The following is an 18,806-nucleotide window of genomic DNA, read 5'->3' as shown; positions in this document are numbered from 1 at the left end:
ATCCCTGTGACTTTTCCATTAATGTCTCCCCTGCTAGTCAGTGAGCTGGGGGATGACAGGGACCATGATAGCTTTATGCAATTCACTGAGCTCCCAGTATAGGCCTGGCAGAGTGTAGTTGCTCAATAAATATCTGTTGAATGAATAAAACAGTATCCAAATGTTTACAGGTTAGATGGTGGGTATGTTTCACACTGAGAAATAAATTTTGTCTCTTCCCTCCCAAGGTAGGTCAGACTGAAGGTCAGTCTGAAGGGAGACACGGAGCCAAAGGAGCCACAATCAGGCAAAAGGCTGAAGCTGGAAAGAGCAAAGAGGAATGGGATACACATTCACACAAAGCCTGCTAGGAAGCCAGGAAGGACCTAAATAAAACTTCAAATTCTAGAGACAAGAATGAGAACAACTGAAGTCTGGGCTTTGCAAAATGACACAGGAAGCAAGTTCAGAGGGAGACACGAAGAGCTCCCATCCCCAGGGCTAAGACCTTTTACTGATGCCCACGGCCAAGTTGCTGAGAATTAAGGGCACCTATGCTGTCCAGACAAATTCCAAAAGGGCCCTGAAAACCCTGAAATCCTATGACCTTATTTAAAGGTCAAAAAATTGGAACCACTGTGAGAAAGTGCAACCTTTCGTTTCATGAATAGAAATCCCAAATCAGTGAACTGATGTTATATTTTTACCTTCCCTGCTTCAAGAATCTACATAACAAAGGGGAAAAGGGTTTGAAATTAATAATAAATATAATGCCTTGTTTAAAGCATATCTTGAGTTTATAATAGCTTCCAAAAATATAGTGTGGAAATCTAAGTGTGTTATGTAACCTTCATTTCTAAAATGACTCAGACATGTGATTGATTTAGTATTTAAAATAGTCAGTGGTTCAACATTTCGAAGGTTGATTCTAAACACATTCACGTATGGCTGCAGATATTGCCTATCTAGATATAAAAACAGAACTCATTAGAGATTGCCAAGGACACATGAAGAACATCCCACAGTCTGTAAATTAAGGGACAGTTTGTTTTTATCTTGCTATAGTCATTTACTTTCTCATTTAAGATGTCCATTGGACTGGGGTCACTTGGTATAAAACCTTGTAAGTAAAGGAAGAAATTAAGCAAAGATATTTGATATAAAGCTTTAGCAACTGTTTGGAAGGGGGCAAAAGTATAGAAACCCATTTTTGTGTAAACAACTAGAAGTGAGAATTCTAGGTGAATTCTGAAAGGTAATAAGTAGTATCATTTTCTGCGACCTTCATTGTGTAAACTGTATTTCTAATGTCACGGAACTGAAGCAGAGACAGGATTTTACAATTTCCAACTGGCTCCAGAAAAACTGTTTCCAAAAAGAAAGATTTTCTCAGGAAGTATGAATTCTGTCTTTACAAAATGATTTGAAATCAAGGCTGGGAATCAATGAAGCAAATCAAAATGGATACCCAGGGCAAGTCCTTTAAACAAAAGAAAGGTAACTGTACAAAGAGCAGGTAGGCAATGTTTTCAGTCCCTTGAAATATCTTTAGTAGTATACAGTACACCCATGCAGGGAAGCATTTCCCCCGTATACCGCAGATTTCTTCTCACAAAAAGCTTTCATAGCGAAGAAAGTGAAAAAATGGAGCATGTCTTTCTTCTGCGGGAGTCCCCAGTCTGTGTGGAAACGTGGCTGCTGTTCTTGTCCCCCCAGCATGATGTCACTTGAGCCTCTGCTGCGAAGACTTCCTCTGGTACTTCTTTCTGAGCCTGCTTCTTTGCTGCTGTCTGAGCCTTTCTCGAGACAGGAACATCCATATTCCACCTGCTTGTTGCCTGCTCTGCCAATTTGCATCATTTTGTCCACCCGTGACTTGGCAGTGTGACTGAGCTCCCACCTGGCTTCCAGAGTAGCTCCATCGGCCTCCTGGCCATGCCAGAGCCCACAGGAATCGGCAGAAGACAATCACCACCAGCAGAGCCTGGGATTCTGATGTTCTGCACAGACCTCTAGGTCATATCCATCATCATCTGGTCCCAAGCTAGACATGACTGAAGAATAACTGGGTAACACAGATGCTGTTGTTAACTGAGAATGAGAGAGGGGGAAGTGAGACAGAAGTCCCAGGCAGATATCTTACTAATTATTTATCTGCTGCCTGATTATTCTTACAAAAGAGAAAGGTAGCTCCTTGGTGGGAAAGGGGACATCTGAACTTAGAGACTATTGGGAGTCTTGGGTCTCCCCTAGACCAGCTATGTGATCTTGGGAAGTTGTAATTTACTCATCTATATGGAAGTTCAGCATTGCTGGGAGAGTTCAATGAGGCCCCTAGAACTGAGACAGGAGGTGCTTATGTCCCTCTCGACCATCTCTCGGTGGCTTGGTGTGGAGTTGCTCCAATTCCATCTTCCCCAGGGCCCTCTACTCATCAGCCCTCTCCTAGCTCCAATTTTCATTATCAGATTTAGTACCTAAATATTCATGATACCTTACATGTAACATGATACATTACATACTTTACACAATACCTGAGAAGTATTCATGACCTGACTCAACATAAACTTAGGATTCCTACCATGTTCTGGACTAAGCAAAATGGGTACATTCCCTGCACTCATGGGATTTACAAGTCAAATTAGAGAAACAGACATTAATCAAAAATGATAGTGATGAATAAGTCACAAACTTGGGAAAGTACTATGAAAAAGAAGCGCCACTGGAGAGAATCCCAGGGAGACCAAGGTTTCAAGGAAGGATTTCTCCAGGAAATGATCGCCAGGCAGGGCGCTGCAGGACGAGAAGGAATTAGGTAGATGAAGGGGTGCCTGGGGAGGAGGTGGCAAAGAGTGTGGCATGAAGAACTGAAAGAAGCCAGAGTAGCTGGTTGGCTTGGAGACCATGTTTGGGATTTGGGCTCTATCCTGAGGACAACGGAGAATTATTGAAGGGTTATAAGAAGGCTGATAGCAAAACCAGATCCACATTTTGAAAGACACACTGGGTACTGTGTGAAGAATATATTGGACAGATGGAAGAGTAGAAGCGGAGAGACGAGTCTGGAGGCTATTGTCATGATCTGGGTAAGAGCTGATAATAGCCTGGCCTGAAGTGGTGACAACCACACACAGAGCTGGATACTGGGGTGAACACTACACACCTTGTCTGTCCCTTCATGGAGCTTATGGGGAAGACATTAAACTAGTAATCAAGTGGGAGTGAGTACAATAGGGGCTAGAGAGTTCTATAAGCGCACTGAGCAGAGGTTCTAGAATACTCTGCTGGTACTCCATCCCCTCCTGGGCCCAGAGGCTGGACTAAAGAGAATTCTTCAAGGAGAGAGCTTATCCTTGAATCCCCAGTTGGTGTCTCATTGATATATGAGCTAGTTGTTGACTCATGCCTAGATTTCTGACTGTTTTTGGATTTTGCCTTTTTGAAAAAAGTGTACACCTGCTAAGCATTGAACTGGTTCCAATCCCTGTAACTTGGTTCTCTCCTTTCCAACCCCAGGTCCAAACTAGAACCCACAGAACACCTAAGCTTTTCAGTTAGGACCTCCATTATCAGTAGGTGTGATCAGATCAGTATCCCCACTGCCTGACCCACCCCAGTGCGGGATTCTGTGCAAAATATTAAGCCTTCTCCTGATTAGACCCCTACCGAGTCCCCCTGGTTCCCAAAATAAAGAAGCAGCTCTTCTCTAGCTATTCTTGATGAGGCACTTTCATAAAAAGCCCTTAGTTCCATTAAACACACACACACACACACACACACACACACACACACACACAGAAACAAAACAAAAATTTCCTTCCAGCAATGGAAACTTCCGGAAAATTGGGAAATTATACATGGTCATCTTGGTAGATTAATGACCAGTTTTGTTGCATTATTTTTATCCTGGTGAGAATGTTATATGAACTTTGTTAATGTACATAAAAGCAGAAAAGAGATATTACATTTGAAAACCACTCATACAAAATATTTATTGATATTCTTTTCTGAAGTAGGTCGTTTTCTGAAAAGACTGAAATCATTGTGGCTTTCCTTTTAGATTTCAAAGTGTGAAAAAAAAGGAGAGCCTGATAAAAATCCTGACCTCATGAAGTGAACTGTAAGAAAGGCATGAAAATAGAATTTTAGAATAAGTAGTTAATTATGACTTTTCCACATATAAAATTCCACACATAATAAAAACAATTGTGCATGTTTAGTAGTGTATTGTGGAATAATAATTCCACAATTTGCATTGGTGGTGCATTAACCAATTCAAGCAAACTTAATAATGACAAGCTTCAAGATGAAAATAAGAGTCTGGCTCAGTTAGAATAATGACTAATTCGTAACTGTAATTAACACCTTGGAAGGTCTCAACAGAGAAACTAGCTGGATGTGTAGCAGTGATGTCATCAGACTGTTTATGTCTGGGATGAACTGCATCAGTGATGTGGGGCACAGGGTACCAAATCTCTATTTTTAAAAAAAGAAAAGACAGGTTTTTTGGAACTAGGATTGATACAGTGATTTGTCTTTACAATATAATTGAATAGATTTTTTTCAAAACTAGGACCCCTGCTTCCCCCATCAAACATGCTACCATCTCCTGATTTCTTCGGGAAACTAACAAAAGACACGTGGGGATCATAAACTGCAGCTTCTACTTCTGGCTCTCCCTCTGATCTTTCATATGATTGTAGAGCATTTCATGTAAATAACTTCCATGTCTGAATTCAAATTTGGTTTTTAATTTGTACTCAAAGTTCAGGAACGTGCAGGTGTTACTGAAATGACTGGTGCGTGACTAACGATTTTTCTACATTAGGCACAAATAAAGGACTGCCCTTTGGTTTGTGGTTATAGCAGCTCTTCCCAGGACCTGCCTCCGCAGTCTGCCACTGGGAGTCGACGGGAGAGCACTTACCGCTCTGATTGCCTTCTCCGCTCTCAGGCACGTGGCCTGCCACACACTGCATCACAATCTGTCCGTCCTTCAGACAGACCACCAAGTGGCTGACTGAGTTAAACATTCATTGCGACTAAACGAGATCATTGCCAGGCAAGGTCATCAATTGTTGGGTCACTAGCTTCCACAGTGGCAAAACCCACCAAATGATCACATTTTTGATTTGTTGAAACTGGCAGCAGTTTTTGGTTTGGGAAGGAGCAGTGTGGGGTGTGGAATAAGGGGTTATTCTGGAGTCAGCTCAAACTGCGTTGGACTTTTTACTGAGCCTCCTATCAGCTGGATTGCCTTGGACTATTTCTTAATCTCTTTGACCTTGAATTTCCTTATCTGTAAAGTGAAGAGATAAGAAAGCCTATTTCTTAGACTGTTGCAAATATTTCAGATAAATATGTAAAATTCTGTCACAGAGACTGGCACATAGTAGGCACTCAGTTAAAGGTAGCTAGTTTCTGAGAACCCTTCAATCCATTCTCCCATTGCTGTCAGGTGATACCTTCCTCAAATACTATTTTTATTTTGTCTTTTTCTATTGGCAATCTCCTACGCAAACATGCCTGCCCTGTCCATTGTTCTCATACAAAAGGGCCTTGCTTGTTCTTGCCTGGGTTTTCCTTAGCCTGGAAAGTCCTCCTCCTTTGCCTCTGTTTATCCAAATTGTTCCCATGTTTTTATTTGTTTTTTAAACCCAGCTCAAGTCTTAATTCCTTCTTTAGGGGAAGCCTGACTCATTGACTTCCCACTCTGTTTGGAAATGGCTCCTGTAGGCTGTACTTTACTCTAACTCATACCAGGATTTCTTCTGTGCTAATCTTTTTTCAACAGCAGATGGTAAGGTCCTTGGTACGGGGATGGTTATTACAAATTATATCGATATCTACCATGGTATTCAGTCTAAAGCCGACCACATGATAGACTCTCACACTTCCATGTACAGATACAGCATTGTCACCTTCATGTTAATTTTGCTTGATGAGTAGTTACCTGTAATAGTCATGCTTTTGTTGGACCTAGTACACAGCTTTGAATGAAACAGAAGTCAAATTAGTTTTAAAATCTTTCTTAGAATTCAATTATAGAATCACAGAAACACTGTTTTCAAGCTAAGGTGTCCTACAGAGTCATCTAAATCTGTTCCTTGTTATTTTACAGTTGAGAAAACCGAGAAGCATAGAGATGAAATGACTTGTCCATCGTACCCAGTTCATGTGAGACCCAAAAGGGCAAGTTGGTTTCCTAACTTCCAGGCAGTGACACAAGAAGGGGACAGTCCCAGGTATGTCTAGCACTGAGATGTACACACAACTAAGGGGGTACTCGTGATGGTGAATTGAATGTGTCAGCTTGACTGGGCCATGGGCTGCCAGGGTATTTGGGTAAATATTATTCTGGGTATGTTTGTGAGGGTGTTTCTGAATGAGATTAATATTTGAATTGGTAGAATGAGCAAAGCAGCCTACCCTCCCCAGTGTGGGTGGGTCTCATCCAATCTGTTGAGGGCCTGAATAGAACAGAAGGTGGAGTAAGGGAGAGTTTATTCTCTGCCTGACTGTCTTCAGGAATGTTGGTCTTCTCCTGACATTGGGCTTGAACATGGAATGAAACTTGGACCATCAGCCTCTTGGTTCTCAGGTCTTTGGATTCAGGCTGGAACTGCACCATTGGCTCTCCCAGGTCTTGAGTTTGCCAGCCGCTATCTTGGGACTTCTCAGCCTTGATAACGACAGGAGCCAATTCCTTATAATAAATCATATATATAATCTCCTATTGGCTCTGTTTCTCTCTGGAGAACCCAGACTAATACAGTACTCAGCAATGAATGTCAGGGATTGACATTTTCACAGCTCAATAGTGAGAAGGCCCCAGACTTGTGAATCCAACACCCTGGAACTGAGTCCTGATTCTGACTCATGTGTTTTCCAGAGCCACATAAGCCATCTGAATCTCAGTCCTCCGGTTGTAAAATAGAAAAAGGAAATGGGGCTTGGTGCACGGAAGACCACATCAGGGAAAATGGCAAGAGAGGAGAAGCCTGACTGAGAAGCCTCAGCAAACTGGAGCAACCAAAGTAATGGAGGGGAAAGTTCCAGTCACAACACCAAGAAGCGATCCACTGAAGAAGAAGCTGTAGACCTCCCAAAAAAGCCTACAAAGATCTCCAAGTTTGGATTTGCCGTAGGCAGTCACATGGCAAAGAAAGCCCTGGCCATAGCCATCAAACTCGGATCAAACAAGCCTAAAGAAACTGTTCCAACTCTTGCCCCAAAAGCCCTGTCAGTAAAAGCAGCTTTTAATGAAGATGAAGATAGTGAACCAGAGGAAACGCCTCCAGAAGCAAAGATGAAGATGAAGGGATTGGAAGGGAGACACAAACATCAGCAGGACCAAACTCCTTCAGGAAAGGAAAGCATGGTTTTTCTGAAAGCCAGAAGCTATGGGAGCAAAATATAAAATCTCATCTTGGAAATGTCCATGACCAAGACAATTAAATGATATGTTTTGAAAATGAGGTGTGGGGTGAGTGTAAAGTTAGAAGAAACAGTTTCCTTTTTTAAAGAATGGTAGAAAACTATATTTGGAGCCACCTTTTTTTTTCCCTTTAAGATTGAGTGGTTGGGGTACCTGGGTGGCTCAGTTGGTGAAGCATCTGATTTCAGCTCTGGTCATGATCCCAGGGTCCTGAGATCAAGCCATGCATCAGGCTCTGCATTCAATGGGGTGTCTGCTTACCCCTTTGTCCCTCTCTTTCCTTCTGCCCCTCCCTTGCTCTTTGCCCCTCCCCCTGCTCATGCGCGCACGCACACACGTTCTCTCTCTCAAATAAATAAATAAATAAATATCTTTAAAAAAAAAAAAAGATCGAGTGGTGCACTAATAAATGAGAGCTTGAAATTAAAAAAAAAAAAAAAAAGAAAGAAAGAAAGAAAGAAAAAGGAGATGGGACTAGACATACATTCCTTGCTCCTTACCAGGTTGGTATCAGCCTCCAAAGAGATAAAGGATATAAAGGTACTTTACACTTAAAAATTATTAAGATGTTGTCAGCTTTTCTGAGTGACTTTCAAAATATCACGGGAAGGCTACACATAAATGCTGTTGGCAGCAAATACAAATAAGATTTGTGGGTCTACAAAATATTCTGGTAGCTTGCTTGTTCCATCTATTTTCCTTCAGGAGGAGCACCTTGAAGCCATTTAAGGTCTTAAATGGTAGAAAGAAAGAAAGAGAGAGAGAGAGAGAAGGAAAGAAAGAAAAAGAAAGAAAGAAAGAAAGAAAGAGAGGGAGGGAGGGAGGGAGGGAGGGAGGGAGGGAGGAAGAGAGAAAAGGGAGGGAGGAATTTAGAGCCTTTTGTGTATAGTAGAATTCTCTTGTTTGGGGGAAGAATATCCACAAACGCTTGGGACATTTGCCTAAGTGCAGAGATAAGCTTTTAGAAAGGGCTGATGGTAAGTTTTCTGCTAGGGTTTTCCTTGTTATTTTAAAGAGATAAGATATTTTTGTAGCAACTGGTTTCATTCTAGTTTATGATATTCTAAGGCATCTCTAAAATCTCTAAACCAATTACTTTTTACTTACTTTATGGTTAAAAAAGAAGTAGAGCTCACAGAGTACTTTTAGCAAACAGGTAAGATCAAAGGGTCTCAAGGTCAAACAACCCATTTGTTTGATTCCAAGAACACTGAGACTTACAGCTCGATATTGACTGAATAACCATGTGCAATAGAGTGCATGCAGAACAGAAACAGCAGGCAACAGAAAGCACCAGACTGGAGTCAGAGTTTCGGGAAGGACTGGACTAAGGTCCATGACATCTGTGGCCAGTAGAAGTAAAGAGTATGTGAAGGTTTCCTAACTGTAGATAATACAGACTTCGCTGGAGAGCACAGTTCTCAGAAACTACCAAGAGAATTTCCAGGAATCAAGTGGCAATAAAGAATGCCATCACCAGAGAAATGGGTGGTGGGTGAGGAACATCAAGGACAGTGATTCTCAATTCTGGCTGTACAATGAACCACTGGGGAAGATTTTTTTTTAAATCATAGTATCAGTCTATCACCCCCTTAGACTCTAATTTAATTGAGAGTCCAAGCACTCCCCGTTTGTGTATGTGTGTATGTGTGGGTGTGCATGGTTCTGTTTTAAAGTTTCTCAGTTAACGTTACTGTGTAGCCAGCATTGAGAACCACTGCTCAAGGTTAGTTGCAATTCCTAAGAACCAACAGACTTAATCATCATAGCTACAAGTGTTTAACCACTATGAGTAGGGTCATCCCTTCTCTAGGACATTGTCTTTCCCAGACAGTTACTCTAGTAAGTTAATATAAAAGTGCTGTTGACTCCACTCTGATCTAAGTTAAGTACCATCCTTGCACCTGGGCAAGCAGAGCCCGGAAGCTGGGCCCCACCCTTCCTCTTTCGTTGCAGCACCTTCCTCAAAATTTTCTAGACCCTGTCCGGTGCATGGAACCCCAGGCTAGATCAGGATTTGTGTGGATCTTAGTCCCCATTTCTATAATTCAGGGCATTCAATGCCATATCAGAGAGGTCGGCCAGGTGCCTGGAAGAGCTTTGGTATCTGTACCTTTAGAGTCACCTTAGAAGCCCATGGATGGCTCCTGTTCCAAGAAGACAAATAGTAACCATATGGCCTACTGGCCAGCAGACATCTTTTCCTCTTGCAATCATGTGAAACTGGGCCACTGAAATGGTGCTGACACACTGATACCAAGTGACGCAGATTGAGCCATACACCTAGGAGTGGTCCTGCCCAAGAGAATCTTAACTCATTCCCTTGAAATAAATCCATGTATCTTTCTGAGATCCCTTATAGTTTCTCCTTTTCCCAGCCTCCCTCCAGCCGAACTCCTTCTGGTATCTCATTCTCTGCAGAGTCTGGATTTCTTGCCTCTAAATCCCAGTGTCCTCATGAATGAGGCACTAATATCAGCTGATGATTATCGTGAATGCAACTGTATACAAAGACCTTCCAGATAATGGTGAATTAAGTCTCATTGACTGAGTCCCCGGAGTCCTAGATATCCAGGATTCTGGATTCAGTATAAACAATTGTCTAATGGTATTTCCATACTTCTCTCTCCCCTACCATCCCTTTTACCTCCTTCTCCCAGTAAGCTGATGTCCCAAGTTCAGTCTTGAACACATGTGTCCTGTGCTGGTTCCTGTGTTCAGACTTGCAGGCTTAACTGTGAATCCGCTTCCATTCTGGTTCTGGCCTCTAGACTACATGGATTGTCCCTATCGAAGACCATAATTATGACAGATGCTGTAAAATTCTTGCTAGAGCAAGAACAAGCATCCAAATATGGATAGTTCTAGGTTTCCCATAGCAGGTAATAAAGGAAAAAATGAAATAACTGTTTTGTTTTGTTTTGTTTTTTGCTGAAATTACTGATATTTGCTGAAGTTATGGCCCAAGGTAGTGATGACAGCAGGAAACTTTTATTAGTCATTTACTCAAAAATAAGTTCTGACGCTGAAAAAAAGAGAAAACTTTAGTATTTACTGACTGCTTACCCTATTTCAAGTACAACCCCGTGAGTTGGGCATTTTATCATTATCCCTTTCCTCAGATGAGGAAACTAAGGCAAAGAGAAGCTAAATAACGTGTGTGTGGTCAAACGGACCACCAGTAGTAGAGCTGAAGTAGGAGACCCACCTTTCTAACACAGAGGCCTGCCTGTTAGCTCCTGAAGAGATTAACTTTAAAGATTTAGTTATTTATTTGAGAGAGAGAAAGAGAGTGGGAGGGGAGGGGCAGAGCAGAAAGAAGTCTTAAGCAGGCTCCTCGCTGAGTGTGGAGCCCAACACTGGAGCTCTGTCTCTTGACCCTAAGATCATGACCCTGACTGAGATCATGACCCTGAGATCATGAACTGAGCCAAACCAAGAGTCAGACGCTTAACAGACTGCGCCAACCAGGCACCCCCCCCTTATGAGTTTTACTGTAAAAAGGCAACTTTCCTAGCACTTACACCAAATAAACTGAATATTTGAAGGATGGTGCTTTCCTTTTCTACTTCAATACACAAATCCATAGGGTCAGTGAGAATTCTCAATCAAGAAAGAGTCTAGTGATACATGCAGAAAAATTAAGAATGAATTGTGCATTTAACTAAGAAAATTTCTGATAAATGTTAGTTTTTATTATTACATAGAGATGTTTATATAGAGATGTTTAAAATATATATTGATAATTTAATTTTATTTTAAATACTAAATTCATTTGTGTGTCAGATGTCTTAATGTTCTGGCAACTGATGCCTATTTAAGGCTCCCAACTACTATTCCAGTAGGCTTCCTTCTGACAAAGAAATTCAAGAATGATATTGGGGCGCCTGGGTGCCTCAGTGGGTTAAGTCTCTGCCTTGGGCTCAGGCATGATCTCAGGGTCCTGAGAACAAGCCCCGCATCGGGCTCTTTGCTCCGCAGGGAGCCTGCTTCCCCCCCTCTCTCTGCCTGCCTCTCTAGCTACCTGTGATCGCTCTCTCTGTGTCAAATAAATAAATGAAATCTTTAAAAAAATGATATTGAAGCATATTCCCATCTTTCTTCTTCCCTTACACCTACTCCCCATATTATCCTCCCACTTGAACTTGGAATTAATCAAAATGTATCTAAATTCTAAGAGCAAGTAGCAATGGAAAAAGTGACTTATTTTTCCAAGTCTGAAAGCCTGACGTTTATCTTTCCATCCACGGTAGCACATCTGGTCTAAGACAGACTCCCTCCGTGATTTATTTATGTAAGTGAAGGATTCTTGAGAATTCCCATTACTGAATAGTCAATTAGGAGTTTGTTATTTTTCCAATCTAAAAAATTCCATAGTGGAACATTTAAACAGACTGAAGGAGAAGAGTGTCACTAAAGAACACTCTGTGGTAGATTTTAGATGATATCATTCATTTAGTAACATGAATCAGCACAAGAATCACTTTGGACATAGCACAGAGAACAAAAAATGAGCTATTTTCTTCATATAAGAACACAGTAGCAACAAGACTGTGATCTTCTTATGGCTGGTACCTAATGGTTGAACAAAGTATCTAAACATGTAGGTTCATTATTTCTGAATGAATGTGTAATGTTATTACATTATTCTATTATTACTATGTCTATTATTATGTTATTTTATTATTTTTGATGCAAACATAAATTTCTTATTTGATGTTTCAAGGAATCTAGTGGATTTTTTTTGAAGTCATTTTTGATGGACATATCATTTGAGAAGGATGATTTTATACACTTCTGGGCTCTAGCCAACATTGATTAAACCCGCTGATAACAACTGAACTACTACTTTGAGGTGGTGGCTAAACAAGACTTCCTTGCGCTACATGCATATGCACTCTGTGTCTCTTACTGCCCTCTATTGGCTGGAGCAAGATGTGCTGACTTTAGTGGAATTGCTGGTTCACGGACCTCAAATCTGTTTCCAGTAATACATGTGCAAGGCACTTAATACAGGTTACCCTCCAGAACAGTCTGGTCTTAAGAATCCACACTAAGATTAATTGGCACCTACCATAGAGTATGATGGTGTGTGAAAGCCCCGAAAATATTTCTAGGGATGAACCCAGAACACCGGCAGATGCATCGTTTCTCACAAACTCCTCATCTTGCAAATATGGTGTAGAAGCTAAACTCCACACAAATCTGAGTTCAAAGTTTGTGCTTGTCCCACATCACCATGCTGCTTCTCTTTCATATAATTAATGCAGGTGTGAGGTCCTTCTACCACCTCCTTTCTTCTGTCTAGAACTCCTTCACATTTCTAGATTAAAGAAACAGCTTTGGTAACTATGTATCTTTCATAGTGGGATGCCACTAAATATTTTTTAACACTAGTAAAACTACAAATAGGAGATTATAGAGAGGTAACAATCAGGAAAATAAAGGGAGGAATAGTTAAAAGTGGTTATCTAGTGGAGTAGGGCTGGGAATGGGGAAGAAGGGAGTTAAGAGTCTTTTACTTTGATTTTAGACTCTCTTGTACTGTTTAATTTTTGTACATGTGTATGTATCAATTTTATAATTATCTTTCTAAACTTTAATTCTTTCATAATTAGTGTAGTTCGGAGACACCGGAAGAACAATTTCTGTGCCTGGGGAATGGTATGGTGTTGTGGTAGGTGTATTAGTTAGGGTAAGCTAGCTGCTATAATAAATTAATCCCCAAGTGTATAATGACCTAAACGCCATAGAAGTTTATTCTCTCTCTCAGAACAAGACAGTTCCGGGTAGTTGATTTGGGGCTGGAGGAGGAGGAGGGAGAGATGGTGTGTTGCACACGTCGTTCATGGACGCAGAAGGCAGAGGCTCTGCTATCTTTAACATATGGTTTCAAAGGTCGCCTGAGAATCAACATCAGGTGAACAGAAGGGGAAAAAACATAGAAAAGTATGAATGGGAGGATACTTTTGGGCCAGGCCTGGTAGTGGTACACATTACTTCTGCTCACATTCCATTGTTGGAACTCAGTCAGTTGGCCACACCTAACTGCAAGGGAGGCTGGGAAATATGGGCAGCAGAATGCCCAGGAAGAAGAGAATGTGGATTTTTAGTTAGCAATAGCAGTTCCGTCACAGAAGATAATCATACATACTTCAAGAGTTCTTGCTTCTGGGGGACCCATAGTCATGTCTAAAGATACTTCAGTTAAAGGTTTCCCCCAAAAAGAAGATGTAGAAGATGGTTTGGGTACATCTCCTTAGCCCACCTCTGATGTCCGCTGAAATTGAGCAAACCACATGCTCACTGCCAGTGTCCCATATTGAGTGCCCTATAACTCTTAGCTATTCTGCCTCTGTGGTTTTTCTGAAGCCACAAGAGTTCTTTTTACCCTTGTGCAGAACAGCCCAAAAGTACAGGGGAATTAACATCCTGGGGACAAACCTCAGTCAATGGTGGGCAGAGTAGGTAGGTTCTAAGAAACATAGTATCTGGATTTTCAGAAAGTTTCCACTACAGTCAGCCCCCATCTCTCGGTGGTAACCAAACAAGTAATAAGTCATTTACTGACTTTTTCCTCCTGCCCTTCAACACCCTCTGCTTGCTCCTCATTCCTGCTTCCTTAAGTCACCGGTCAAATAAACTAACTGAACTCAAGTCTTGGTCCAAGGCTCTGCTTTGAGGAAGAACGACCCAAATTAAGACCAAAGAGTGAAATGCTTCTCCTGGCTTTTCAAGAAAGGGAACTCTAGGAGTTTAAGAACCCACCCTGAGGAAGGACTGGGGAAGGATTTGTTCTCTATTTTAGAGTCCTAGGCTAGAACCTGCTAGAAGGTGTTGCTGGTGCAGCTTCGAAGTGTCCATAACAGATTCCTGGCTTCCAAACACTTGGTAACATTCTCTCAAAGTGGGAATTGCACACTTGACAGAATAAGGCTCCCCCTGGGACTGCAAGAGCCATAGTCTAGGTGATTTGTTTGCAAGAAACAGAAAGCCTTTCAAGGTGGCTCAGGGAAAGAGTTTCATTATGAGAATTCGAGGGACTTCCAGGGAACTCAATGCAGGAAGTACAGTCAGGTCTATGGTAACCAGAAATCACTGAACAGCCTTTCTCCTTCACTGTCTTTCTGGGGACAGTGTGTTCTCTAAATTCTGCTATATGTCCACTTCAGTCTCTGGAGTCTGGCTTCTGGGCAAGGCTTTTAGTTTCTGCTCCTCCATAGCATATTTCTTTTTTTTTTTTTTCTTAAGATTTATTTATTTGAGAGAGAGAGAGTGCACGTGCATAAACATGGTGTGCCTGATGGGGGGGGCAGAGAGAAAAGGAGAGAGAGAGAAGCAGACTCCCCGCTGAGCAGAGTCTGACACAGGGCTCAGCCCCACAACCCTGAGATCATGACCTGAGCTGAAACCAAGAGTCAGATGCTCAGCCAACTGAGCCACCCAGGCGCCCCCTATAGGGTCTTAATTCATGTGGCTTTGCATCAAAAATGCATCAGCCATAGCTTAAACACTGTATAACCATACTTAAACACTTTCCTCTGCAGCTGGGGCTTGGTGTGTGGGAGCATTGGAGAGATGGAAGTCAAACTAGAAAAAGAAGTTGGTCGTGGCAGGGAAATTAAGATGGATATAGTTTTGAGGTGGAAACTTTGAGACAGAATGACCTCAGAAGAAGGGATCAATCTTCTGCATTTAAGGCCAAAGCAAGTTAGAAAGAGAGCCAGAGAAGGTCTGAGTGTAACTGTCTAAGGTAGAAGGCAAAATTAAGGCAGAGCTGGATAGTGAAAGGAACCGAGGCAAGTTATAGCACGAGTGTTGGGAGAGCTGTGGGGTCATGCCAAGAAATGTATATATCTATAGCTGCAAGTGATAGAATGCCCAAGTGTGGCTAAAACAATAAGAATAATTATGTCACATTGGAAACCTGGAGATGGGTTGTTCCAGAATTGAATAATAAAGAGCTTGAAGGTGTCAGGACTCTGGGTTGGCTTCTCTGTCGTTCTATGGGTATTACTCTAAGACTGCCTTAATACCAAAATATCACATGCTCCCATGTGCAAGGCAGAGTTTTTCTTTGAAAGTCTCCCTCTTATCAAGAAGTAACACCTTGGGGCACCTGGGTGGCTCAGTGAGTTAAAGCCTCTGCCTTCAGCTCGGGTCATGATCCCAAGGTCGTGGGATCGAGCCCCACATCGGGCTCTCTGCTCCGCGGGAAGCCTGCTTTCTCCTCTCTTTCTGCCTGCCTCTCTGCCTACTTGTGATCGCTCTCTGTATCAAATAAATAAATAAAATCTTAAAAAAAAAAAAAAGAAGTAACACCTTTCTCAGATGTCTACATCATGTCTCTTCAGGTACCATTGCCTAGAATGGGGTCACATACTTAGTCTCTAATCAATTACTTGCAAAGGACAATTTCACAACAGCAGGGACTTGACCTGTTTTATTCACTGTTGCATCTCAGAACTGAGAGTATGTTTGGTATATAGTAAGGATTCAATAAATAATGAACGGATTACCATGACTGACTTGGATCAATCTGCAATTCATCTCCTGAGGCCGGGGCCATAGCACACCTTCCCTAAGCATATTCTGTCCCATAACTATACCTCATTTGGTTTGACCTTTGTTTCACACCATCCACAAGATGGATTGTCCAACTAAATAAAAAGGTAAAGCAATAAAACTTACAGAAGAAAACAGAAAAATATGTTAATGACTACAATGATCTTTTGATGTATCAACTTGACTAAGTCATAGTACCCACTCATTCAATCAGACACTAATCTAGATATTGGCATTTTATAGATGTAATTAAAGTTCAAAATCAGTTGACTTTAAGTAAGGGAAATATCCTAGATAATGTGGATGAGTCTGATTCAATCAATGGATGGTTTTAACAGGACTCAAAAAGCATGATTATAAAAGAAAAGAACATGATAAACTGCACTTCATTAAAAATGCCACTAAAAGAATAAAAAGACAAGTCACACACTGGGAGAATTTATTCCCAACACATATTTCTAACAAAAGACTTACGTTCAGAATATGTAAATAACTCCTACAAATCAAAAGAAAAAAGGGGTGCCTGCGTGGCTCATTCAGTTAAGCACCCAACTCTTGATTTTGGTTCAGGTCATGATCTCAGGGATGGAGCCCTGCATTAGGGTCTGCGCAGGACATGGAGCCTAATTAAGAGTCTCTCTCTCCTTCTACACCTCCCTCCACAAAAAAGAAAGGGAAAAAAAAGAACAACCTAACGAAAAGTGGACATACAACTCGAACAGGCATTTCACGAAATAAGACAACCAAACATCCAAAATGCATATGAAAAAGTGCTCAGCAATACTACTCATTAGGAAAGTGTAAATTTAAAACCATAATGAAATACTACTAGACACCAACCAGAATAACTGGGTTAAGAGGACTTACAGTGCCAAATGATGGCAAATATGTGAAAGAACGGAGATTCTTTACATTGCTGATGGGAGTGAAAAATGTTATAACTACTTCATAAGCCAATTTGACAGTTTCTGCTAAAGCTAAACACTGCCAACCTTATGATAGCAACTCCAGTTCTAGGAATTTACTCAAGAGAAAGGAGTACTGATGTCCACAAAGAATATGCATAAGAATGTCCATCACAGGGGCGCCTGGGTGGCTCAGTGGGTTAAAGCCTCTGCGTTCGGCTCGGGTCATGATCCCAGGGTCCTGGGATCGAGCCCCGCATCGGGATCTCTGCTCAGCAGGGAGCTTGCTTCCTCCTCTCTCTGCCTGTCTTTCACTTGTGATCTCTGTCTGTCAAATAAATAAATAAAAATCTTTAAAAAAAAAAAAAAGAATGTCCATCACAGCTTTATCTGTATTAGCCCAGGTGGAAACAACTCAATGCCAATCAACAGAAGAATAGATAAGTAAGTTATGGTTTATGCATGAAGTGAAATACTACATAGTGATTAAAAGAAGAGAACAGGGCACCTGGGTGGCTCAGTGGGTTAAGCCTCTGCCTTCAGCTCAGGTCATGATCTCAGGGTCCTGGGATCGAGTCCCACATTGGGCTCTCTGCTTGGCAGGGAGCCTGCTTCCTCCTCTCTCTCTGCCTGCCTCTCTGCCTACTTGTGATCTCTGTCTGTCAAATAAATAAATAAAATCTTTAAAAAAAAAAAAGAAGAAGAGAACAGACTACTGGTACATGCAACAACATGAAGAATCTTATAAATATTAAACTGAGTGAAAGAAGCCAAATTTAAGAGAATACATACTTGTATGTTTCTACTTCAAGTTTAAGAACAGTCAATACTAGTAAATAATGATAGAACTGAGAATACTAATCACCTCCCCCATTGTTTTATGGTACAAATGTGGAAGAAATAAGAAGGCATCTTTTGAGGTGCTGGGAATTTTCTACATCTTGATCTGTGTGATGACATAAGTGCATGTGTGTACAACAATTCATTGAGCTACGCACTTAGGATTGGTGTTTTGTGTATATGTATCGTCCCTCCACAAAAGTTATTTTAAGAAAGAAGGAAGGAAGGAAGGAAGGAAGGAAGGAGGGTAGAAAGGAAGGAAGGAAAGAGAGAAAAAGAAAAGAAAAGAAAAACCCACTGGGAGTTCTATTCCCAAGGAATCTTTGGGTAAGCAATGAGTATACCCACTTTAGGCAGTCTGAGAACAGAGGTTCCTACTCTTCCTACAATATCTCAAGTGCATTCCCCACTGAGCCTCCAGAGAAAGAGGCTTTCAGGAGCACTCTCTTAGGACATCTATCTGGAAAGCTGGTGAAGTTAGAGTTCTGGGAGCTCAGAATTCTACTTACTATTCCTCCGATTGTTACTTGGCTTGGTGCAGTGGTGTATAAAAGGAAAGCAAAAGGATCAGATGGGATTTCTTCAAATTTAAACCAGTGCCTAAAATTCAATTTCATGAACATTGTAGGAGGCCTGGGTTTTTACTGTCAGAACCAATAAAGAAGATAGATCTGGAGACATCATTATTTATGGTCAGCACAAATATACACAAATCTCAGTTGATAACTGGGAGGTCTCCCTTTCTTCCTGCTAGTTTCATGCTAAGACTACATTGAAATTTATAGTTTCTAAGGTTGGTACCCAGGAACATCTCCTCATGTATTCCATTTGGCTAGAAGGCTTAATTTAAATAAAGCAGCAGGTAAAGACTTTCTGCTATCAAAATTATGCAAAGCTTGTTCTAAATTACTTCCTTCAAAATATAGAGCCATCTGTTTGTTAAACATTCCACTTAAACTTTATGCCTATTTCTTCCTTAAAATATGTCAGACTGAGGATTTCTGGATTGATACTTTATACAAGATTCAATAGAGTTGCAAGCACAAATATTCTACTATTACTTAATGGAAAAAATTATT

At 41.2% G+C, this 18,806-nt stretch overlaps 1 pseudogene across 1 annotated transcript; it reads left to right on the top strand.

Moving 5' to 3' along the window:
* The first annotated feature begins 5,799 nt into the window (after positions 1-5,799).
* Positions 5,800-7,437, top strand: LOC308347045 (PEST proteolytic signal-containing nuclear protein-like; annotated as a pseudogene). The gene is made up of 2 exons: positions 5,800-5,924; positions 7,039-7,437. The product of its transcript is annotated as a PEST proteolytic signal-containing nuclear protein-like (transcript).
* The last annotated feature ends 11,369 nt before the right edge of the window (positions 7,438-18,806 follow it).

The sequence above is a fragment of the Martes martes genome (assembly GCF_963455335.1).
Source record: "Martes martes genome assembly, chromosome: 8".
In the NCBI taxonomy this organism is placed as follows: Eukaryota; Metazoa; Chordata; class Mammalia; order Carnivora; family Mustelidae; genus Martes; species Martes martes.
This window is presented reverse-complemented; position numbering and strand designations above follow the sequence as displayed.